Below are 27,083 nucleotides of genomic sequence, written 5' to 3' on the forward strand. Positions count from 1 at the left end.
GGTGCCATATATAGAATCTAGCCCAATGGGGGTAATTCTATAAAGACAACACTAACAATCAGAGTTGAAGTTATCAACATGGGTTACTGTTAAGTTGGGTTATATTACCAAAAGTTAGGTTGTTTTACCACAAGTATGATTATTGTAGCATTGCATAAAATGGGAATTCTAAACCAGACAGGGCAACCTGCTGTCCCTCAGCCACATTTTTAAGGATATTTATAGTGAATATCCATGTAAACATCTGGTCCAAAAACAAGAATCATTTGTCTCTTGTGGAAACTGTAAAATTCTGAGTTTTTACAAAAGGCTCTGAATGCAGAGCCTGTTTTGAAATACACATCCATTTGCAAGCAGGTCAAGAGGCAATGGCCAATTTAGAATGAAAACTGTGTAGGTGCTGACAAAATATTGTAATATAAACACACGAGTGCCAGATTTCATAGAACTATGAGGGAAAATAATGGCTCCATCTCCGTAATTCATCAACAGATGACAGCACTGACAAACTATAAGGGCATTTTCGATATGATGTCCAAATCCGATTGTGGATGTTTTGCAAAAAAAAGTCCCAAAATCTAGTGCTAAACATGGTCATTTTTGAACCATAAAAACAACTATTTTTTGGTTCAAAAATAGTCTTATTTTAGATATTTTTGTGCCCAGTGTGTCTTTCTTTTCAGACCGTTTTCAAACAAAAAACGTCCAAGGGAAAAACACACAAAAACAAGCCATTGGGATGTCTGGAGGCTAGCAGTCTTAGCAGACTGGCGCACACAGACATCCCAGCAGAGTAGTGGGGCAGCCTAGGGGGCATTAGAGTGAACTTTCAAATAAAAGATCCCAGGTACACATCACATCATTACCCCCTTATATCATACTGTGAACCCTCCAGGAATAGCAAAAAATATACTGTACACAACTGTAATAGCCCTTATGCCGGCAGTATATGTGGGTTCAGTAGATATTTTGTGAGTTTTGGGGCGCTCACACTTTCCACCATAAGTATACCAGTTAAAGTGGGATATGGGCCTGGTTCCCCTTCTCTACAGTCCACTGCAGGAACCACTAGGCTACTCTAGGGACCTGCTTACAGCTCTAAGAGGAATGACCATTATCCAGCTTATAATCGAAAGACAAAAACGCCTATATTGCGACCTAAATTGGGAGATAGGCGTTTATCTCCCAAAAACGAATAACGCGGTATAATCGAAAGCCGAACTTGGACGTTTTCAACTGCACTCCATCGTGGAAGCGTACAAAGTTGACGGGGGCGTGTCGGAGGCGTGGTGAAGGCGGGACTGGGGCGTGGTTATCACCCGAACAGAGATGGGCGCCTTTCGCCGATAATGGAAAAAAAGTATGTGTTTGTAGCTAGAATTTAGGGCACTTTTCCTGGACTCTGTTTTTTCACGAATAAGGCCCCAAAAAGTGCCCTAAATGACCAGATTACCACCAGAGGGAATCGGAGATGACCTCCCCTGACTCCCCCAGTGGTCACTAACCCCCTCCCACCACAAAAAAAATGATGTTTCACAACTTTTTATTTTCACCCTCAAATGTCATACCCACCTCCCTGGCAGCAGTATGCAGGTCCCTGGAGCAGTTGTTAGGGGGTGCAGTGGACTTCAGGAAGGTGGACCCAGGCCCATCCCCCCCTACCTGTTACAATTGTGCTGCTTAATGCTTAGTCGTCCAACCCCCCCAAACCCACTGTACCCACATGTAGGTGCCCCCCTTCACCCCTTAGGGCTATAGTAATGGTGTAGACTTGTGGGCAGTGGGTTTTGAGGGGGATTTGGGGGGCTCAACACACAAGGGAAGGGTGCTATGCACCTGGGAGCTCTTTGACCTTTTTTTTTTTGTTTTTGTAAAAGTGCCCCCGAGGGTGCCCGGTTGGTGTCCTGGCATGTGAGGGGGACCAGTGCACTACGACTCCTGGCCCCTCCCACGAACAAATGCCTTGGATTTATTCGTTTTTGAGCTGGGCGCTTTCATTTTCAATTATCACTGAAAAACAAAAACGCCCAGCTCACAAATTGTCGAATAAAACATGGACGTCTATTTTTTTCGAAAATATGGTTCGGTCCGCCCCTTCACGGACCCATTCTCGGAGATAAACGCCCATGGAGATAGACGTTTTCGTTCAATTATGCCCCTCTATATCTGCAGCTGTCATACAGTCTGGTATGTACTGTCACTTTCACCTCTTAAGGGAGTGGGAGGGGGTCAGTCACCACTGGGGGATTAAGGAGGCAGTCATGTCTTTATCCCTCCAGTGGTCATCTGGTCAGTTTGAAAATGTTGTGTCTTGTAGCTAATTTTGCAGCTGTTACACTTGTGCAATGCCTGGGCAGTTGCCAACTTTTCCACTAAAAAAACAGGATTGTTCTTGGTTGTGTGACATTGAAAGAGGAGGGGGAAAGTGCAAAAATGAAAATGTCAGTTTTGGTTAGTCATCCACTACACCCATCCAAACAGCATTATAGAAATAGTAATAGCCACCGCTGGTTAGGGAAGCAAGAGCTTGAGGTAGCATTCACCATTACTATTGTGCAAAGGTTACCACTAAAGCTGGTCTCTGAGTAGTTTCTCAGAAAGGTACTTGGTTATTATCAAAAACATATAGAATGCTGCTTTTTATTATGACTAAAGATATTAAGTGCAGAAAGGTAGAATAATACAAGTGCAAATTTGTTATAATTTGCCAACTACATGAGTGATTACAGTCTATACAAGTTCAGAACAGGTTGCAGGTAATTAGGCACCTACCAATGGGAGTCACTTGTCTAATTCCCTGTGCACGTTGTTGAAATTGTATCTTATAATATAATTTTAAACAAGTGTTTGTTAAAAACGCACAGTGCTCTTTGACAAAAGACATTACAATGCAATTTGTTTTACAAGAGTTGTAAAAGCAAAAAGGCCTAAGGGAAATTGGCAGCAAAACATTTGGCTGATTGTGGAAAAATGAATCTGACATATTGCCTTCTGTTTTATGGAAGCGTCGCTCTTAGTATTAGTATATTGCGCAGGTTTTTCTGACTACTCTATAGAATTTGGACTTACTGCTAGCGTTCATTAAAGCAGTGGTCCTCAACCTAACTTTTGAGATCCCTGGCCAGTCTAACTTTGGGGGCTCCTGAACTGTGAACTTTGGTTTAGAATTCTGAATGGCACACCTGTCTTTACCGGAACCAAGCAGACGTGGCTTATACTGATTTTTCTACTTGCGACAAACTTTCAGTAAAGGTTTCATTTTGGAACAACCCAAGCCAAGGAGCCTGTTTACTAAAACACTAACGGAATTAGTGTACGCTAAAGGCTAAGAACCCCATTTTATACCTATGGGCTTCATAGCATTTAATGCAAACTAATTCCATTCGCACGCACTAAGCTTTAGCAAAAGGGCACCCAAGTGTGTTATATACTTTTGTAATGTGACTGGTGCTGAAAACATTAGAAAGTTGAGCCCCGAAAGACTGTTGTTCTTCTTATTTGTGCAAAACCCTAGGAAGCATAGGGAACTGGTGTGCCCTACCCTTCCCATGTGTGTTCCTGACTTCTACCAGCCAGGTGAAAAAGGGGCTGTCCATGTACTAGAGAGGTACATTCACTAATGAACGTTCGGTTCACAAGTGTGCCTTAAAAATGTAATGCATGATAAATAATTTTAAGGTGTGTTACCCCATAAACTAACCTGAATTTAAAGGTTCAAATATATATTAAAGTTTTTTTTTAATTAAAAACGTATATATGGGACTAGCCAAAAAAAGTCCTAAAATCAGGGAAAGAGTCTGAAAATTACCACAAAACAATGCTTTTCCATGCACATCCCTAACACAGCAGCTGTGTTGGGCTGATGTTCTAAGTAGGTGGGGCTTCTGTAGCCGAGTATTTAGAGAGCGCATGCGCTGGCGTTGTTCAGCAGCAGGTCTGTTCAGATCACCAACACTTATTTGGTTAAGGACCAATATTTAGCTCTTAACTGGATAAGTGAAACTGGACAAAATGTGTTTTATGCAGCCCAGTTTGTCTTGTTACCTTATCTGGCTAAATGCTAAGTATAGACATTTAACTATATAAATGCCAACTCCACAGGGGCGTCCCAACCAATAGGCCACCTGAGGTGAGGGCCTCAGGCGGTACTCTTCAGAAACAGCATTTTGGGGGGCAGTTTTGCGGCGTTTTACCTAGTTATGGTGGCTTTCCAAACTCGGCAGCCAGCACCCGCCTCTTCCCTTTACTGCGGCCACCTGAAGTAACTTCCTGTTTCGCTCAGGCAGCCACAGTAAAGGGAAGAGGCTGGTACGGCGGCAGCAGGGCAGCGTATAGGAATCGCTGCTGGGTTTGGAACATCACCATGATGAGATAAAACACCTGGGGGGCAGCATCTCGGCCCAAGGGGGGGGTGGCATGTAAGCTCTGCCACAGGCGGCATCTTGCCTTGGGCCAGTCCTGCATCTCCATCTTGACTCTACCCCTGGACCACCTACAACATAGCTGCTTTCAGCTTAGGTTTATTCCATGGTAGTATCTGGTTAAGTGCCACTAAATATCCCTGTGTAACCCCTTGGTGTCAGCATGCCTAGATGGATGCCTAGGATGAGCCTGGGAAATTGGGAGACAGGCACACAGAATTATTTCTTGACTATGGGACCAGCATTTCCTGTCAGGCCAAGCAAGCAAACACCAGCCTTCTTACTTCACACAATAAGTCAGTCCACACCATTTCTTATTGCTGAAACCAGAGCCTTACTGTCCTCTAATTGATGAAGTACATAAACATAGACTTAACAGATGGCCAACATATGTACAGCATTTCTCTCCTTCTCCCTCGAGCAATATAGCATTCAAATAGTTATTCACACTTTACCTTAGTCTCATAGGGATCCAGCTCACCGGGTGAAGAATCCTTCCCAAACCACTTTATATTCTATCTGTTCTCCAAGCAGATGATACCAAAATATCAGTGTTGTTAAAGGTTGGTAAATATCAGCATGCTAGCAGCAGTCCAGATGTCAGACCCTAAGGCATCTGCAGTATTGATGGTATCTGAGTTTATTAATCGTCCACCCTTCTGCTCCAAATGTAATCAGTCGCCTTACAAGGTATTATAGAGGCGCCTGGATGACAAAGCGAGATTCGTGAAATATCCCTCTTCTCCTTCCTCTGGATATTATGCTGGGGTGCAGTGGTTCCCCATATCACCACAATAAGCCAGGCAGTAACTTTGGGCCCATTTTTCCAAGCTGCGGCAAAAGGGGCCTGCGCTGGTGTCAGCGCATGTTTTTCATGCATGCTGAGGCCCCCTTTTACCGCAGTGGGTAAAATGGAAGTCTCTCTTTCCTGCAGGAAATGGCCGTGCAGCAAGTAAAGCACTTGTCACACAGCCATTTCGGGGGGAGCCCTTACCGCCACTCATTGAGGTGGCGGCAAGGGCTCCCGTGCTAACCTGGTGGTAACCGGGCAGGATTACTGCCGGGTACACTCCAGCACTACAAAACTTTTTGTAGTACCAGATATGACGGTGCGCTAGGGGTGGGAAGTACTACTGGGCCGCTGCAGTAGCCTGGCGGTACTTCCTGTTTAGCGAGCAGTAAGCCTGCGTTGGGCTTACTGCCACTTAGTAAAAGGGGCCCTTTGTCACTTCTGGTTCTTGTCCCCCACAAAAAATCCATGAATCATTGTATAACACAAGTGCCTCTTAATTAATTAATTATTTATTTATTTATTTATTTACTTATTAGGATTTATTTACCGCCTTTTTGAAGGAATTCACTCAAGGCGGTGTACAGTAAGAATAGATCAAACATGAGCAGGAGGCAATTAGAGCAGTAAAAATATTCGAACAACAATACAAAGTATGGCATGGTATACTACTTGCAATGGCAACACAATATGTACTAGAACATTATAATTGGTAGTGAAGGGTAAGGCAAAGTTGTAACATATAGATGAGTAAGAAAGTAGGAAGAATTAGAAAATAAGGTGATTGATTTGAAGAAAGTTGCACATGAGGTCAGAGAGATGGTTAAATATCGTCTCAGCTAGGGTAGGAGTGGATAAACGTGTCCTGCTGCAGTATGTGCAGCCCGAGTCAATCCTTGTGTGTGTGAGTGAGACTAACAAGTTAGTTACTTCTTCCGTTAAAGGCTTGGTTGAAGAGCCAAGCTTTCACCTGCTTCCTGAAGTAGAGGTAGTCTTGTGTTAAGTGGAGCCTTTCAGGCAATGCATTCCAGAGTGTGGGGGCTACTCCGAAGAAGGCTCGCTTGCGGGTATCACATTGTGTAATGTCTTTTGGAGAGGGTGTAGTTAGTGAAAGTCCTTGGGAGAACCTTAGTGTCCTTGGTGGTGTGTGGAGGATCATCCTATTCTTCAGATACTCGGGGCAATTTCCTTTCAGGGCCTTCCCATGGGGGTATAGGCAGGCTGATTCTTTAGTTCAGGAAGCTGCTTCAGGCAAAGCAGAATAAGGAGGATTTCCTTCATGAGATGTAGTCAAAGGGAGGTGACAAACCCAAGACAATTTGGTGGGCAAAAAGAGGGAGCTTAAATTACTTAGGGGGAGTTCACTGCTGCCACCAGGAACATCTCTCAAACACCAAATCCCCTCCTTTACTTCCATCCCCTTCCAGAGGACTTCCCCAAATCTCCAGAAGGTTATGGTGCCAAGTAGTCCAGTCCCTGTGCAGGTGCAGGAAACTCAAAAGCTCATAAAAAGGCCAGCACTAAGCTTCTTGTGGCTGAAAAAAATGGGCGCTAAACTGCTGCTGAAAAGTGCAGGCGGCCACTTCTCATTGGCTGGCTCACCCTAAAGGCTTCCAGCAGTAGATACGCTGACAGGAGAATTAAATTGAGGGAATAGCATGGATAAATTCAAACAGCTTAAACACTGTCGAACTTCTCCTGATGTTACGCGTGTATAGTCCTGCGCAGGCAATTTAACCAGCCAGGAGCCTCTGCTACCTGTTTAAATCACTTTGAATATTGGCCCCTTACTTGCATTCTTGACATCTCAGTGTTGGCTGCCTTCTTATAGAAATACTCCCTAAGGAGGTAATTTTATAACAGGGTGCCTGGTTTAAGAGGGCAAGTAGGAGTCTACTTAGGCGTTATTTTATGAAGACACATAGATGCCTATGGGGCTCATTTTTAAAGCACTTAGACATACAAGTAACCTTTGTATGTCTAAGTGCTTTGAAAATGAGCCCCTAATGGGCTCATTCTCAAAAGAGAAAAACATCCAAAAAGTGGCATAAGGCCTGCATTTGGACGTTTTTCTCACAAAAACATCCAAATCAGCATTTTCAAAACCTATTTTTAGACATTTTTCTCTGAAGGCTGAAGTGCATCCAAATCTCAAGGGGGAGTGTCGGGGACATGTTCAGGGTGGAACTTGGCCGTTCCTAAGACTTAGACGTTTTTCAGCCATAATGGAATAAAACAAACTCATCCAGGACTAAGACGTTTTGCGCTAGACCTTTTTTTATAAAAAAAAAAAAAAATAAGGCACAAAAAGGTGCCCTAAATAACCAGATGACCACTGGAGGGAATCAGGAATGACCTCCCCTTATTCCCCCAGTGGTCACTAACCTCCTCCCACCCCCACAAAATGTGATGAAAAACATTACTTGCCAGCCTCAGATGTTATACTCAGGTCCATTAGAACAGCATGCAAGTCCCTGGAGTAGTCTAGTGATGGGTGCAGTGCACTGCAGACAGGCGGACCCAGGCTCCTACCTCCCCCTACCTTTTACACTTGTGGAGGAAACCGTAAACCCGCCTCACCAGAAACACATTGTGCCCACATATAGGTGCTCCCTGTCCCAGGAAACTCTTTTGAACATCAGGCAGGAAATTAATGCAGCTTCAAGAAGATCCTTTAGGAACAAATGTTTTTTTTAATATGCAGTGGGCCCGATATTCTGACCGTGGGAGTTAACCAGGCTGCTACCAGTGGTTGGCGCTGAGACTGCATATTCAATGCCGGGCTGCTTCTGGTAACCAGCCTTGAATATCCGGTTTATTTTTGACTGATTTCAACTTAACTGACCAAGTCGATATTCAGCACTGACTGGTTAAGTTGAAACCGGCCAAAGGTAGGCCTGCTATTTTGGCAACCTAATTTGGCTGCCAAACTTAGCCGGCAATGCACTGAATAGTAACAGATAACTGGTTACATCGTGTGATATAACCAGCTATCTGCTAAGTTCTAACTGACGATATCCAGCGGGAGACAGCCGGCTATCGCCAGCTGAATATTGCTGGATAGCTGGTTAAGTGCCATTTAACCAGCCAGAAGTAATTCCTGGCCTGTTAAAAGGTTTTAAATATCGGGCGATCTGTGATTTAAAATAGCTTGTATTAAGCACCCTGTGCAGGCAGGTTCTTCTCTCTAACATACTAGGTAAATGAAGTGATGTTTAACCCTGAGGGGCCCTTTTACTAAGCTGCGTAGGCGCCTACGCATACCCAACGTGCGCCAAATTAGAGTTACTGCCCGGTTACCACGTGGCCCTTGCAGTAATTTCAATTTTGGCGTGCGGCTGCTACACACATCAAGTGACATTTGATGTGCGTAGACCATTACCACCCGGTTACTGCGCGAGACCTTACTCTAGGTCAATGGCTTGCAGTAAGGTCTCAGACCCAAAATGGATGCGTGACAAATTTCATTTTGCCGCACATCCATTTTTGGCAAAAATCTTGAAACGGCATCTTTGTAGGCGTGCTGAAAAATAATTCTGCGCACATCCAAAACATGCGTCTACACTACCGCAGGCCATTTTTCAATGCACCTTAGTAAAAGGACCTCTAAAATTCCCATTCTACAGAGAAAATTTCCTATTGCAGCATATTGTCTGCAGTGTTTGGATTTTGCTTAATCCTTAGTAATTGCAGGAAGAAAATGCCTCTAAAAATAGCTCTGCCAAGGGCAATAAGCACGTACAGTTAGAAGAAAAGATAATGTTGCTTGTTTCTAACTTGAAATATGCTCTGTCAAGTTTGACAAACATAAATTTAATGGTTATGTGTTGTTCTGCCTAGACAATACATCTGAATGTTTCTGCTCAATAGTACTTTTTCTGGTTTCCTTAGTGATACGGTAGGCAAAATGTTCTTATGTATTGCATATGACATAATACTTGTGTGGGCGTATACGCATATACGCTCTTTAAAAAGAGAGATGGAAAACCTAGGGTTGGTACAAAATTAGTGAAGAAAAGCTGTTTAACACTTTGAATATCAGGGCATTGGAGCCGACTCTGTGGGTTTTGTGGGTGCTTGAGCACCCCCCAATATTGAGAAAATTCCTTGTATGTGTCCAGGGAGGGGTTATTTCCATTGGGCTTAGCACCCCCAAAATTTTTGAAATGTTGGCTCCTATGTATCAGGGAGATAGCAAAAGGTCGCAGTGCAGTTCCATTCATAGGCCTTTGTCAGGCAAATCCCCTGGCTAACACGATTTATGTTAGCTGTACATTCAAGAATGCTTGGATAGTGTATATGCTTCGCCCAGAACCTTGCCAAAAGAGAATCCTGATATATATAGCTTTTCTGTGGTTTATATCTTGTCTACCTTGTAAATGTAACTGAACTAATTTAATCTCTAACAACTGTTAAACATAAGCCACAATGAACCGAAACTCGTTTTTGGATAGTTGTGGGATACAAGTATGAATAAATACAAAATAAATAAAATATACAGGTACTTATTTTGTACCTGGGACAATGGAGGGTTGAGGGCGTCTTTTACTAAGGCACGCTCATGTTTTTAGCGAGCTCTAAAATTATGGGCACGTTAAACATTAGAGACGCCCATGGGAATGCATTGGCATCTCTAACATTTATCGCGCCCACAATTTTTGCTTGTGCCAAAAACGTGAGTGCGCCTTAGTAAAAGACCCTCTAAGGGGTCCTTTTACAAAGGTGTGCTGAAAAATGGCCTGCGGTAGTGTAGGTGTGGGTTTTGGGCGTGCACAGATCCATTTTTCAGAACGCCTGTAAAAAAGGCCTTTTTAAAATTTTTGCCGAAAATGGACATGTAGCAAAATGAAAATTGCCGCGTGTCCATTTTGGGTCTGAGGCCTTACCTCCAGCCATTGACCTAGCGGTAAAGACTCAAGCGGTAACCGGACATCAAATGCCACTTGACACACGTCCGCTACGCGTGTCCAAAAATAAAAAAATATTTTAACGAGTGCCAAAAATGAAATTACCACAAAAGCCTGAAAATTCTCGGAGTTACAATCGACCAAAACCTCACACTAGAGAGCCAAACGAAAACTACAACAAAGAAAATGTTCCACTCAATGTGGAAGCTCAAACGTGTGAAACCTTTTTTCCCCGAGGGAAATATTTCGCAACTTGGTACAATCCATGGTACTAAGCCATCTAGACTACTGCAATGGAATCTATGCGATATGCAAAGAACAAATCATAAAGAAACTCCAAACTGCTCAATACACAGCAGCTGGGCTTATATTTGGAAAAATGAGATTCAAAAGCGCCAAACACCTACAAGAAAAACTGCACTGGCTCCCAATCAAAGAACGTATTGCGTTCAAAATCTGCACCCTGGTTCACAAAACCATCTACGGAGAAGCCCCGGGTTATATGACAGACCTCATAGACCTACCAACCAGAAACACATTAAGATCAACACGAACATACCTAAATCTCCATCACCCAAGCTGCAAAGGACTCAAATACAAATCAACCTATGCATCCAGCTTCTCCTACATAAGCACACAACTATGGAACGCAATACCAAACGCCATGAAAACAACATATGACCCACCTGAACTTCCGAAAACTACTAAAAACTAACTTGTTCAAAAAGGCATACCCTAACGATCCAACTTAAATGCCTTAACCCAGCAACACAACAAAACGGAAGCTCGTACTGGACATAACTTAATTCTTCCTTCTTACGATTCCCCAATGTGTCTATCACACATGAACTTTACATTACCACTACCTCACTCTGTATTTGTTCAAACCGGTATTGGCGATCGCCTCTACGGTACTCATGTAAGCCACATTGAGCCTGCAAATAGGTGGGAAAATGTGGGATACAAATGTAACAAATAAATAAATACATTTTGGCGCACGTTGGGTGCGCATAGATGCTTACGCGGCTTAGTAAAAAGACCCTAAGTGACTTACCCAGAGTCACAAGGAGCTGCAGTGAGAATCAAAGCCATTTCCTCGGGTTCTCAGGCCACTGCACTAACCATTAGGTTACTGGTCCACTCCAATCCTGCCTAGGCTTGACAGGAAGAAGTGGTATAATACATCCTCACTTGTGGCAAAAGGCAACCACAGTACATTAGACTTAACAAAGGTCACTCAATAGAAAGACCTTCTTTTGACCAATTGGTGGATCTATTCTCTCTCAACCAGAACAATTTCTGCTTCTGGTCCTGGCTGAGACATTTCCTCACCCTAGAAAAGCAACGCTATAAAACATGTCTATTTCTTGCCACAGATCAGAGTTGGCAAATTCTATTGAAATAATGTTTGTCACTGTTTAACATTCTTTTAACATTTCAGGGGTGAAATAAATGGCACTTTGAATTGCTGTTCCTGCTTAGCTATTCATACCAGTATGCATAAAAATTACACTGTTGCTGACCTGAATGTTACCATAAATCCTGAACTTTGTGGCTCACATATATATGCTACCCTAGCAGACAAATAGAAGAACTGGATGAAAGGGAATTTTGGAGAAGAACTGTTAGTCTTTGGATCCTTTAAAATACCTAAAGGGCTGTGTTTAAATTTTGCAGTTAATTCTCATTAAAGCATAGTTACTGCAAAGTTTCCATATTAACTCTTGGGGGGCATGTCCAGCTTCTTGACATACATTTAATGCAAGAAATCATACAAATCTTTAAACAGAATATGAAACAGCAATACACTTTATTAAGTGATCACACAATAAAACCTGACACTCTAACTAGCTGTATCCAAATTTATAATGATATTAATGACAAAATATAAAAATTATTAGGGAAAAGGATATGTTGTGTCTAACAACACAAATAAACAACTAAAGATTCCTTATGTAATAGTAAATAAGCAATGAAAATAGTATACAGGGAGGGGGAAAGCCCCAAGAAGCTCCCAGCTATCATCTGGTTCAGCAGGGTTTCATCATCATTGACAAAAAAAACTCCCAGATAGACTTGTAGATTTAATTAAATAGCAACATTATCAGCTTTAAATACTTCACTGCATAGTCTCTTTCTTCCACTGGAGTAATGCAACCTTTTATTAGTCTTGCTGCAGCATTTTGAATAAATTGGAGTTGATGCAATCCTTTATAGTCAGACCAGCGTAGAGTGCATTACAATAATCTAGTCTTGATGTTATCATGATATGCACAACTGAGACAAGGCTTGCCTTCTCAATGTAAGCAAATAGGCAACATAGTTGTTGCAAGTGATAGAAGCTGCTCTTGAAGGTTGCTTGGATTTGGGGGATCAGGGTAAGTGTTGAATCAAGCTGCATTCCAAGGTTCCTGATTTGATTTGAGGGGAGTTCATATTTCCCAAAAGAAATTTTGATGTCAGGCATCTCCCTACTTGTGTTAGGAATCCATAGAAGCTCGATTTTACTTGAGGTCAAGCAAACTTTGTTGTTTTTAGCTCATTCTTGAACTGATGCTAGATAGGTAGTCAATTTATTCAGGACTGTGGGTAAGTCACGTTCAATAGGTATGAGTAGCTGCACGTCATCCGTCATTTACTATCTACTGCTCTCTCTCTCTACCATCAAGGAGCTTATAAAGTTCAAGGCTAACTTTGCAGAACCAAAACAAACTGGCTTCTCTGGCCCAAGAAGACTGAACCTTCTGAAAAGTGTAAGGCTACACAGTAAATAATGAGACGCAAAAGATGTTGAACTGCAGAACATTACAACATGAAGTCTAAAGTAGGTCAAAGCCTAACCTCAGAAACGTGGGACTTAAAAGATTAAACATAATTAGGTCTTACCTGCTAATTTCCTTTCCTTTAGGCCCTCCAGATACTGACGCTTGGCTTATGCTCACCCACAGGCACAAGGCTTATTCTTTCACACTTTGCACCTAAATGGGCAGTTTGAAAATTGCTCCTAGGTTGTGCACTTTGGATGGGCAGAAGATTAAAATGCCTCAAGGTAAACAATGAATTCACAAGCACGTTTCATTGTGTCAACACGGTCAACTTATGATTATCAACCAAATAATTATTAAAGCACCTCTGATCAAAGCACTGAAAAAACAGTTGAAATTCAGCTGCCACACATGGAGACAAATGAGATGGGCCTTGAAACTCTTATTTGTTTTTGTCTTTGAACTAGTAGAAAGGACAGAAAATCACTGAACCATTGCCCTAGATATAGTGCCAGATTGCTACTGTGCAACCAATGATTTTCTAGTCTGTTTAAAACCCCATTGGCACTGTAGTACTGGCACTGTAGGTGCTATCAAGACCTACTATAACAAGAAGCTGTCACATCACCATACATATTTTTATATCAGTCAGAATTTGCCATACAGTATCACTTCCTGTAAATTCTTACAGAGAAAATTAACATTATAATGAGCAACAAAATTAGATGTTTTGTGGAAGAAGAAATCATCCACCGTAAATGAAAGATGTACAAACTAAAAAATGGAATATTTCTATTTTACACAGTAATAAGTCAAAACCCGTCACTAACTTTTTTTCATTCTAATATGTCACAATTCATTTTCTTCCCTTGCTGTCTTATTTATAAGCCAACACATCCATCTACCAGTTGACTAACCCAGTAATCACTTGCAATAATGCAAGCCTACAGTGGTCTGTGCTGCTCTTTTCAAATTGGAGATTAAATGATTGAGTGTTTCTGGTGAGCCTGCTGTGGGAGTGGAAATCACTGGCTACCATCCTGATTGCCTGTTGCACAATTTTGCAAACATGAGGCAATTCACTTAAATCCAACCAAGGAAAACTGTTAGCAAAAACATCCTGAGATGAAAAATGTATATGTACTTTCTTTATCACTTTTCATATGCATGACATTCCTTGCACTGGAGGACATAAGAATATCTTTGAATGAGTTTTACAAACTGATTTGATGGGTCTATGCAAAATCTACAGATTCATTGAATAGGTCCTTGGATGACTTTGAAAAGGAATGGTCAGTTGTTGGCAGATTTATGCAAAATAAGCCATGCGATACACACAAAGGGGATGATGTACTATTTCACAGATGGCTTCAATGAAATGGATCAGTATCATGAGGTATTTTGTTTAATACAACTGAACTATTTAAAGAATATGCACTTTTTATGGTGATTTTGTATGTTAAAAAATTATGAAAAATCATAGGAGATAATTCTATAACTTGGTTCCTCAAATTAAGCATCGTGGAGGAGCATAATCAAACGGGGGCGCCCATCTATAATGGCGGCCATCTCCCGATTTGTGTCAGAATATGGCCGCCCTTCTCCTTTGAAAATAAGCAGGATAGTGGGGTAAAGGGTAAAGGGTCATGGATTTGATATACCACCTTTCTGTGGGTACAACCAAAGTGGTTTACATATACTATACACACAATGCTTGGTGACACATTTATTTATTTATTTATTTATAGCATTTATATCCCATAATATTCTCACCCATGGGCAGGCCCAATGTGGCGTGCAACAGTCTACAAAAGCATACAACAATTCAACAAACAAACAAACATACAATGTCATAAGAGCATAAGAGAGAGAGGGTAATAGCTAAGGAGGGAAAAGGGGAAAGAGTAGCGATGAGCAGTATGTCACTACCCATTCTCTGTCCATGGTTATGCACCATAGATCTTATGTGCTACTTTATAGAATAGTACCTAGTGCATTTTGGCACATATCTTCCAATTAAGGGGCCCTTTCACTAAGACACGTAGGTGCCTATGTGCATCCAATGCATGCCAAATTGGCACTACCACCCGGCTATCGCGTGACCCGGGTAGTAATTCCATTTTTTATGCGCGTCCAAAATACGCGGTAGAAATTTTCTACCACATGGCACTTACCCGGCAGTAATCAGCAGTGTACATGCGCTGACGATAATACGTGAGACCTTACCGCTAAGTCAATGGGTGGTGGTAAAGTCTCAGGCCGAAAATGGAAGCATGCTGGTTTTAGTTTTGCCTCGTGTCCATTTTTGCCCCGCCCTAAAAAAAAATACCTTTTTTGCAGGCGTGCTGAAAAATGGACCTGCGTGCGTCCAAAACACATGCCTACACCGGCACAGGCCATTTTTTGGTGCAACATAGTAAAAGGGCGCCTAAGGCAGCACTTACACATGCAAGGAATGTGTAATTGCATTTGTCCATTTATAGACTTGTCTCCACTGCATGTAAATCTCTCTCATGAATATTCATTATGGATATCCTAAAAACCTGACTGGCTGGGGTGCCTCCAGGATCAGGTTTGGGAACCACTGGCCCAATCCTTTATTTGTAGGATCCTCCTCAACAACCTCCTGGAAGTAACAAACAAAACAAAACTCAGCAGGCCCAAATCCTGCCTGCTTAAAAAAAACAGTCCATATTACAACACTAGCAGTCTTCACTGCTGCCTCCAAAAGAAAAAAAAAACCAGCCCAAATTCCCAGCTCAGGCTGTTCTTAGTTTTTGTTCTCTTTACAAATAATGTCCCCAGAGGTACAAAACTAAAGCAGTCAGAAATACTGCCTTTCCAGTGCGAGAGTTCAAAATCAGGCAAATAGAGCAATCCAGGGCTTTGCCCTGTCCTATGGAGTTTGGAAAAGGGACCTGATGGGAATCCTTGCACACAGCCCTGCTCAGCTATGGATCTCCTTCCCTCAGACCCAAACAGCAGCCAAGGAGTCCACCACAGTGGGGCATCTCCACTGTCCAACTCCAAAGTCATTTAAAATCAATGGCAGCAAGGAAAATACCTTCTCAAGAGGTGCCCATCGCCTCCCCAGTGTGGTTTCCTGAAACAGCAGCTGGCTGGACCCCTCCTCCCAGTCTCTCCCTTTCTCTGTTAGGGTTCTGCTATTATACAGGGATCCAAGCCCCTAATGGCTGGAACCAGGAAGTAACCTGAAGCTCTGGGGTGAAATATATCCTGGTTGAGCTCGCAGAGAAACTGACTTGGACTTCCAAGGAGACTGCATAATGTCAAAACGCTGAAGCCAAGAAGGTTAATCTCTCCTTCCCTCTCCGCTGCACAGCCATCATCCCTATACATCCAAAGCCATGCAAACGAACCTATGAGCTGCTGCATCCACGTTGTTGTTCTTTATTGTTTGTAGAATATCTATTTGATCTCACTTATATTTTCAAACATTCCAACTTGTGCAGCATACGGATGTACATAGAGGAAGTATCGGTTTCATCGGTTAGTGTAGTAATTTGTTCTAAATCATAATCATTGTGTCATTTGGAGAGTCTAGTTATAGGGACTCCCTGTATTCATGCAGAGATTTTTTTCACCTAGTAAAAGCCACCAAAACAGACATGTTATGAGAATCAGGTGCTCAACAATTAGACTTAATATTTATAAGTACAAAGTTAAAAAAACAAACAAACAAACCATTAATTAGGCTGAGACCTGGGAGCATTTAACATCTTTTATTCCTGTGCATGCATCAAAAAGATAAAGATGATATGTGATAACTTTCTCCTTTTGTTTTGTGGAATGCAGTGGTATATTATAAAAATGCACTTACTTTTTTATTATTATTATTACTGCTATTTCACAGAAAGGTATTGAATAATGAGGGAAGAGCTTCCTTCATACCGAAGTTCTATCCTGAGTCAGGCTAAATGTGTCAATGTTGTCCTGTTAAACACACTAATAGCTGCCAAGTTCATGCAAAGTTAATTATGTTCAGTGGAAAATAAATCTGTTGGCTGCCTGCTATGTGAATATTCCATCACTGTTTCATTATTGCTACCAAGTATTAATTCTTTTATCCAGACCTTACATGCACACGGTATTGATTTTTAAACCCAAGGGCGAACACTAGCTACATGCAAAACAACTCACTCCAAAAAGAGAAAAAAAGATCTGCAGTAAAAAACAGAGGGGGTTAACTGTAACTATTTTATCCCAGAGGTGTACAGACAATAACCCTAACTAGTTGTTTTGCTCTGCAGGTGTTTTCGGAGGTGGCAGGAGCCAATGATGAGAACCCATTCAGGTGTTGTCCAAATAATTGGTACCCTGGGCTTATGAGGCTTTATTTATTTAAATTATAATAATTGATATATTCCTGGGGTTGCATGGCCAATACCGTATGTTCAGGGCAATAGTGTAGCTAGTCTTTATATAAAGTAGCAATATTCATAAAAACCAACACTAGCTACCAGGCAAATCCTGTTCAGATAAATGGAAAGAGAGCTTCTAAAGTATCCGTAATGGCGCAGAGGGCTGGGTGTGAGACATGAACTACATCTGTGAGGTCTGCTAAGTTTGGGCAGAGAAGCAACATCTACAATTTGGTTGCATGCCCTTACACTGACTTACACTCCAATCCAACCTGCAGTGGCCTCATTCCAAGGCTTATGGATTGAGTGTTATGACAAAAAAGTGCTATACTAATACCCATTAAAAAAGTTTAGGGGACATATCCTGCATCTAAAATGGACCAGATTTTTTGAACACATAATATTCACAGTCCTGGGATGAAACTATTATGATAAATCACATTGATTTGTATCCTCTGGTCTCTCATTTTCTCAGATTTATTCACGTCATAATCAACACAGTAGAAAACCTTAAATTAAATGCCATTAATATTCTAAACCATCACAAGACATCGAATTGGAAAGTGAAAGATCAATGTAACACATTAGCATTAATTTAAAATACCAATTAAATAAGCAATCAGTTGAAATGAGAAAGAAATGGCATATTGAAATTTTCAGTTTTATACTAATTGTGTATCACTAACAAATATTCTAAGAATAGTTTCTGTTTCAGATGGATGGGTCAGCTACAAGTTGAGCTGATGGGTTGCAGCTTACAGACAAGCCAGACCTCTAATTCTATCAGACTGAAGACACAATGCCCATCTCCATGGATATGATCCAATGAGGGCATACACTAGTTCTCAGGTTTGCTGTTTCTCAAAAGTATCATAAGACCATGCAAAATTTTGGGGGTGATTTGTAAACATTGGTGAAGTTTCTCAGGTTGAAAGGCACATAAAGATCTTCTTCCACTGAGGGGTAGGTCTACTAAAGGGCTCTTGGAATGGGCTTGGCGCATGCTAATGTGGGGTATTCCTGTGCAATAAACCCATTGCCTGCAAATCCAGGAAATAGGGCATGTTTAGGTATTTCTTTTTCAGGTTGTGCAGTAATGCTCACACTAGCATGATTAACCTGAAAAAATTGACATGGGAGCGCACTTACCCTCAGATTCTATATAGTGTCCCTAGAGATCATTAATTGGCACTGATTAGAATTTAGGCACACAACTCGCTTAGTATATTCTGTAATGATGTGCAATGAACTTCTAACGTGTGCAGGCAAAAGGGGTGTGGTTATGGGTGGGGCAATTTGTGTTTCTTGGGCATTCCAAAATGTACGTACCTAGTTATAGAATATGGCCTAGTGCACCTAAATCTACGCACAGTGATTTACACCAAGTTTTCGTCAGTGTAAATGAATGTACATAGATTTAGATGCTGAAATATAAACTAAGTGTATTCTGTAATCGGCACCTAAATCTAGGAACCAATTCTAGAATATACTTGATCGGCACTGATTTCAGCGCCAATTTTTTAGTTGCCATATACAGAATCTCCTCCTTACTGCCTATTTAGGGGGTGGGAAAAGAGCTTCCATGTTATGGATGTGCTAACCAGTTAGCACATGCAAACGTTAATGCACAGGTTTAATAGCATGTCCATACCCATTCTCTGCCTTGATATGCTCCCTCCAAAAAACAAATACGAAAATATAGATAACACTTGCTTAGCACACGCAAAATGGTTACTTACCACAAAACACTTTAATGCACTTTATGGTAATCATTTTCACACACACTAAGCATGCATTAAAGCTTAACATCTTTTAGTAGACAGGAAAGTGCCAGTTGTTGGCCTATGGGGCTTATTTTGGAAAGAGAAAAACATCCAAAAAGTGTCATAAATCACTATTTATTTTATTTTTAATTTATTTGTTACATTTGTATCCCACATTTTCCCAGCTATTTGCAGGCTCAATGTGGCTTACATATTACCTAGCAGCGTTCGCCGGTTCCGGTCTGAACAAATACATAGTGTGCACAAGTGCAAGGTGTGATTGTGGTAGAATAAGGTTCATATATGTTAGCTATATTGGGAAACATTCGGTAGGAGGGGCGTCCAAGTTGGTATTTTTGAAACCTGTTTTGTAGGCGTTTATCTATGAAATGAGTTATTATATGGGAGGAAAAGACTTCAGATTCTCAGCATTCACGTATAAGAATAAGCATCTCAATGTGAATGCCTTGCTGCACAGAGTTAGTTCACTTTTGAAAACATATTTTTCTGGATGCAAACTCCTGGTGAGCTTCTTCATAAGTCAGAGAAACCTCTCCATGAATAAATCCTTTTTGTAGAATTTTGTATAAATTTTCTTTAATATATATAAAATATCCAACACCTGATCCTCTATTAGAGATACAAAAAGGTACTTATCTCCTCCGTGGCTTAAGCTACTGGGTACGCTCTACAGAGAGCACCTGTTTTGCAAGTGTTTCATTAGGAGCTTGACCCTTGGCCACTTAGAGTACCCTACAAATAAACACAAAATAATATTCATAAATGGTGCTAGAGAGAGACACGAAAGTCTGAAGGCAGGAATCTTACAGAGACAGACTAGGAATTTACTGAACAGCTGATTGACTCTGATCGGGAGAGCTACAAGGAACTCTAAAGGCAGGCTTTCCACGCCATCCGATTGCCCAATGGGAGTTAAAGTTTTTAACCTATAAATCCAACGTTGTTTGACTTTACAACGTGCTGCGACGTCAGACTCCGTCCAACTGGAACTAAGGATGCATGCAGCTTTCACAGCACGACTAGGATGAAGAAGTTAAAGAAGACCGCGGCTGGGCTGGCGGGGGGTTGGGGTCCCCCGCCAGCTGAAGCAATATTTTAAAAAGCCGGCAGGAGGAAGCGGACCTTGAGAGGTAGGTGATGGCGGTAGGCGGGGGAGGGAGGGAGGGTTAACGGCGGTAGGGGGGTCCGGGGCGAAATCTGCGGGGGCCCAGGCCCCTGTGGTCCCACGCAGATTCACCCCTGCTGCCAGTAAACCAGCAGGCCATGTTTTTTTTCTTTATTTAGAACTAATCTATGTTCACAGAGCCAACTTAAGACAAGAGCTAGACAGTTTTGCAGAGGACTGATAGAAGGGGAAAATGGGTTGGTAGGGTAAATTAAAAGAATGTCATCTGCATAAAAGTGAAAAGATATGCCAGTGAACTGAATGACGATAGCAAAGAGACTTAGGAAAAGATTGTAAAGGAGAGGAGATGGTATAGAACCTTGATGAACCCTGCGGTCTGATGGGCATGAAGCAGATGTGGAGGAGGGTGTAATGACCTGGTAATAGTGGTTTGCTAGAAAAGAAGAGAACTAAGCAAGAACAGAACCTGACGAACTAAGGAGTGAATGATACACTAGGTCAAATGCTGCAGAAAGGTCAAGTGAAATAGCAAGAACGATGTTATGTTTGTTGAGATGGGAAAGGATTTTGTTTAATAAGGCCACTAAGACAGTTTCAGTACTAAAATGAGCCCAAGAACCCGACTGCTTTGGATGGAGGGCAAGAGACTTCTCCGTAAAAGAAGAGGCCTGTGAGTGAAGAATCTTTTCTAAAACATATCTGTTCTGTGCAAGTATGAACAATGAAGGTAAGTGCTAAAATGTGTCACTGATTAAGGGGGTCTTTTACAAAGTGTCATTAAGCCAACGCAGGCTTACCGAACGCTAAACTGGGACTACCGCTGGCCCAACGTGGCTGCCGGCAGTAGTTCCACCCTGAGTGCACACCATTTCCAGGGAAAGAGAAAACCCATGGAAATGGCTTGCACGGTGGTAACCTGGCGGCAATTACTGCCGGGTTACTGCAGAAGCCCTTATTGCCACCTCAGTGGGTGGCGGTAAGGGCTGCCCGCCACATGGCCACATGGTAAGAGTTCTCTCACTGCATGGCCATATTTGTCTGGGGGCTTTTTACCCACTGCAGTAAAAAGGGCCCTGGCGTGCAGGAAAAATGTCCCCCGCTGCTAGCTCAGAGCCCTTTTTCCCACAGCTTGGTAAAAGGACTCTCTCAGTGGCTTGATTAATCCCTAAATTCGACCAGATAATAAATTGTACTTAGCAACAAACAACAAACAAAGATAGTTTCAAATAATTTGCAATCAATAAGGCCTTGTTTTACGGTACAATCTACCTACCACATTTTTATTTAGTACATCCTCTTCTGAATCATGAAGTATGCACAGGTTATATTTTTGTATCATGAGTTCACTCAATGATTTTCTTTGTTCAGATTTTTCCTTTGTTAGGAAATGCAGGTGGTTAAGCCGTTGGGGCTCATTGTGACATAAGATGGCCCATTCAAAAAGTATCGATACACCTATGGAGTGAAGCCCAATGGGAGACAGGGCAGCCAGCCGGAAACCGCTGAGCCAAAACTACTTATTATAAATACAATGGATTGACTGCTTATCACCTACTGCTGAAAGCTGGATCCCTGGTTACAACATAAATGTGTGCCAGAATGAAAGAACTGTCCCACCAGGTTGAGTCTCTGAACAGTTATAAAACTTGAACTGTGCTCTAGTTCCACAGAAAGACAAATCATTATAGTTCACCATCCCAGGCTCAGGTACTACAACTTTTGAGTGGATTCAATCTATTTTTCCAGGCAAAACATAGCTGACATTTTTACAACCGAAATTATTATTGTTATTACTCTAAAATTGCTGCAAATGTGTGATTGCTTTTCAACGTAATGATGAGTACATTTTCAAGAAAGGTTGTTGACCTTTGCACAGATGTTAGTAAAGGGTTTAGAACATTTCCCAGATTTAATTATTCTTTAGGATTATCTGCTACTTTAAAAACATAGGAGATGTCAGTAATGTAAAACCTTCTTCTGCCTGTTATTTCTAATTTGGTCCTCTACCAACTGCTCCTCTCGGCTACAAAATATCTGTCTATTTATGGGGCCCTTTTAGCAAAGGGAGTTAAGCCCTTAATGTTTGGTTAGCCTGTGCCAACAGGATACCACAAAACACGTTAAGGGGTCCTTTTACCAAGCTGTGGTAAAAGGGGCCTGTGCTAGTGGCAGGTAAAGTCTGAAAAAAGAAATGGTCATGTGGTAAGTTTTCACTTATCACGTGGACATGAGGGGGGGGGGAGCACTTACCGCCACCTATCGAGGTGGTGGTATGGGCTCCCACGCTAACCCACTGGTAACCAGGTAGCGTGTGGCGCTGCCTGAACACTGCTGGGTTAACGCCTACAGAAATATTTTTTTAATATTTCTTCTAGCACCAGAAATGCCACACGCTGGGGGTGGAACTACCACTGGTGCCGGAGTTGGCACTTAGAAAGCCTGCGGTGGACTTACTACCACTTTGTAAAAGGATCATTACAGCATTTTGCGGTATTTTGCCTATTAACGTACAGTAACCTTGTCATGGTTGTGGCCGTGCCCTTGTGTTCAGACCTACTGTTTCTCTGTGTCTAGCTCTGTGACCTCTCCAGTCTGCCTTTTTTCCTGTTGTTGTTCTTCATGTTATCCAAGCCTCGCTTTGGTGTCCCTGAAGCCAAGCCTCATTTTGGTCTCACTGCTTCTGCTTCATTTCCTACTTGTGACATCATCAGCCTACTCCTTTATAAGGACCCAGGGAGCTTTGCTGTGTTGCTTTTGCAACAGGTTTATTTTCCTTTTTCTTGTACTGTTGTTTGATTCTGAGGGAACTGGTCTTGTTATGCTGCGTCTTTGGGCACAGCCTTGAGCCCTGTGTGAGTGGTTTTGGTTTGAATCTGTATGGATTACTTCCCTGTTAGGTTTACTCTCAAGTAACGCCCTCTTCTGTTTCTTTGTGTGTGTGTTGTTGTGCTTTAAACCTGTATGGATTACTAACCTGCTAACTTTGCTTCCAAGCAAAGCCCTGTTCTGTTTTTCTGTGTGTGGTTCTGGTTTGAACCTGAATAGATTCCTTTCTTGTTATCTAGGCTCTCCAGCTTAAGCCTGTTCTGTTTATTTATTTACAGCATTTATATCCCACAATTTCCCACCCATGGGCAGGCCCAATGTGGCTTACAACAATCTACATAAGCACACCACAAGTCAGGGGTCAAACAATTAATGTCCTAGAAGTATAATGGGGAAAAGGCAAAAGCAAGGTAAAGAAAAAGAGAAAGAGCAGCGGTGATTAATGTGACACCGGGGTAAAGACAGATCAGAAGGTAGAGATGCCTGGTGGGAGTGGTGCGTACGCTTTGCCAAATAGAAAGGTCTTGAGGTGCTTTTTGAAAGTAGGGTGATCAGTAGTAAGTTTCACCAGTTTAGGCAGATCATTCCAGAGATGAGTGCTAGTGTAGGAGAAAGTTGTTTCCCTGTGTGGTTTCCCTGGTTACCTTTCACTGTTCAGAGAGCCAGTTGTTGCCAGCCCAGCCGCCTTCCTTGATTACTTTGCTCCCGTGCAACTGGGTATGCTCTTTCACTGCCTGCCTTTCCTTTCCTTTCCCTTCCTGGCTGAGTTCTGGTAAGAACATTGTTTGTTTTTCCCCTTTGTTTGCTTTAAACCTTTGACTGCAGTGTAAGCCCTGCTTCTTTCTGATGTGTTTTAGAAGCAGCCCTTCCCTTTAGCCTGCTTTAACTCTTTGTCTGCTGTGTATGTCTCCTGATTCTTGTGAACATTGCTCCTTATCTGATCTGTGTATGTAAAGACAGCTTTCCCTGTTTGCTTACTTTTCCCTTTGTCTCTAGTGTCTGTTATTTGACTACTAGTAAAAAAAGGCCCATTTCTGGAGCCAATGAAACAGGCGCTAACAAGGCTTTCCTGTGCCCCCCCCCCCCCACCCATCATCGATGTTGGTGAATTGCTCCGCCTCCGCCCTCAACGTCATAACGTTTGACACAAGGGCGGGGCCCAGATACTGATTTTCGAGGCTTCAGAGCTTCAAACATATGAACCTTGGCTTCAGTGACGTCAGAAGCCAATAGAACGTTGAGGGTGAGTTTTAAATATATAGATGTGGCACAGCCTTATGTATTCCTGTAAGTGGCTTCCCTTTACCCTTGTGTGTTGTGTGGCCAGCCTTGTGTATTCTTATGAGTGGTTTTCCTTTGCTTTTAAGTCCTGTGTGGCCAGCCTTGCGTTTTCCTTTGAGTGGCTTTCCTTTTCCCTGAGTGCTGTGTGGCACAGCCCTAGAGTGTATTACTATAGTTGGTTCCCCTTTACCCTTGAGTGGTGTGTGGCCAGCCTTGTGTATTCCTATGAGTGGCTTCCCTTTTCCCTGAGTGCTGTATGGTACAGCCTAGAGTGTATTTCTATAGTTGGCTCCCCTTTACCCTTGAGTGCTGTATGGCCAGCCTTGTGAATTCCTATGAGTGGCTTCCCTTTTCCCTTGAGTGTTGTGTGGCACAGCCTAGAGTGTATTCCTATAGTTGGCTCCCCTTTACCCTTGAGTGCTGTGTGGCCAGCCTTGTGTATTCCTATGAGTGGCTTCCCTTTTCCCTGAGTGCTGTATGGTACAGCCTAGAATGTATTCCTATAGTTGGCTCCCCTTTACCCTGAGTGCTGTATGGTAAAGCTTAGAGTGTTCCTTCATGAGTGGTTTCCCTTATCCTTGAGTGCCATGTGGCACAGCCTTATGTATTCCTATGAGTAGCTTCCCTTTTTTCCTTGAGTGCCTGGTGGCACACCCTTGAATATTCCTTTGAGTGGCTTCCCTCTTCCCTGAGTGCTGTATGGTACAGCTTAGAGTGTTCCTTCATGAGTGGCTTCCCTTATCCTTGAGTGCTGTGTGGCATAGCCATGAGTATTCCTTTGTGTGGCCTTGTCTTGAGTTTTTCCTGTGTGCTTTATGTTTGAGTTCTCTCTGTGAGGTTTCTGGTTGTGTTTGAGTGCATTGCTTTTTTGTTTTGTTACATTTGTACCCTGTGCTTTCCCACTCATGGCAGGCCCAATGCGGCTTACATGGGGCAATGGAGGGTTAAGTGACTTGCCCAGAGTCACAAGGAGCTGCCTGTGCCTGAAGTGGGAATCAAACTCAGTTCCTCAGTTCCCCAGGACCAAAGTCCACCACCCTAACCACTAGGCCACTCCTCCACTCCGGTTTAGCTGTGACTACTAGTGCAGCCTTGAGCGGTCCCTCTGTGTGGCACAAGTGGGCCATTCTTCCGTTTATTTGTCTACTAGCACAGTCCTGTGCATCCTCTCTGTTTGATCCTGTTTCAGTGGGTGGTTCTTCTGTTTGCTGTGACTACTAGCTCAGCCTTGAGCTGCCTCTCTGTGTGGCACGAGTGGACAGCTCTTCCGTTTAGCTGTCTACTAGCACAGTCCGGTGCATCCTCTCTGTTTGATTCTGTTTGAGTGGGTGGTTCTTCTGTTTGCTGTGACTACTAGCTCAGCCTTGAGCTGCCTCTCTGTGTGGCACAATTGGACAGCTCTTCCGTTTAGTGGGGACTACTAGCTTAGCCTTGAGCTACCTCTTTGTGTGATTTCCGTTTGACTTTGGTTAGGATTATTCGTTTATAGCTGTGGATCTAGCACAGCCCTGAGTGTCCTCTCTGTTTGGTTCTGTTTGTGCTTCAGTGGGTGGTTTTTCTGTTTAACTGGGACTACTAGCCCAGCCCTGTGCTACCTCTCTGTGTGATGTCTGTTTGACTTGGTTAGGACTTTTCATTTATAGCTGTGGTTCTATGCCCAGTCCTGTGCTGCCTTCCTGTGTGGTTTTCTTATATTTTACTTGTGGTTTCTACCATGTGATTCTAAGTGGGGCTGTCTTTTCCCCTTCAGTTTCTTTGTGCCTGTGAGTAGGGTCTTTTGACCCCTTGTTTGTGGCTTTGTTTAGTGTAGTGTGTGTGCACTGCTTGAGTAGTACTTGCTCAAGAGATTCTGTTCTGTTTCTTTTCCCTTCCCTCTGGTATGATTCAGTTTCAGTTAGGCCATGAGGCCTGTATGCTTTTACTCTGTACGAGTGGGTTCCAGATCGGCCATGAGGCCTGCCTGAGTGGTTTATCTCCTTTTTCTGGTGGTGGTTGTTGCTTGTCTTGAGTGTGCTGACTATTTGCCATGTTTGATATCCTGTGTGTATTCAGTGCCTGGTTCACCTCTACTCTGAACCTCCCTAGAGGACTTGTCTGCTGCAGCCCAAGGGTTCACCATCCCGGGTTCCGTGACAGACCCAAACATTAACAATCTTTTAAAAAATTTTGGAGGTTGCATGTCATGGGTGGAGAGTGGGCATAGAAGCATTATCCAGTTATAGGTATAGTCTATAAGTAGCACCTAATAATCAGTGCTGAAAATTTAACACTCTTAGTGCAATTCTATAAGCAGTATGCATCCTTTATAGAATCACGCTTAGGTATAAACTGCAAACTGCACCTAACCATAGGCTCCTGCAATTAGGCCTGTTATAAGCAGACTTAAATGCCGGTGCCTACAGTTAAGTGCAGTATGGCCAAATTCTATATCAATGCACATAACATTTGGGAAATCCCCCAGAAATCGACCTATTCATGCCCCCAAATATGTATACACGTTAGGACTTCTAAGAACATTGTTACGGAATACAATATGTGCGTAAATCCTAATTATTGCCATTTAGTGCTGATGATAGGTTGTTATCACCCAATTATTAGTGCTGATTGGCTCGTTACTCAATTAAGTTACATGCCCAATTTAACGCATTTAACTCTTAGCGCCATATATAGAATCTGGCAGTGCATTAGGATTAGCATGTGCTGCTGTAGTGGTTCCCAAACTTGGTCCTGGAGGCACCCCACCCAGTCAGGTTTTCAGGATATTCACAATGAATATTCATGAGAGAGGCAGTGCATGCAGA

The sequence above is a fragment of the Microcaecilia unicolor genome, chromosome 11 (genome assembly GCF_901765095.1).
Source record: "Microcaecilia unicolor chromosome 11, aMicUni1.1, whole genome shotgun sequence".
NCBI lineage: Eukaryota > Metazoa > Chordata > Amphibia > Gymnophiona > Siphonopidae > Microcaecilia > Microcaecilia unicolor.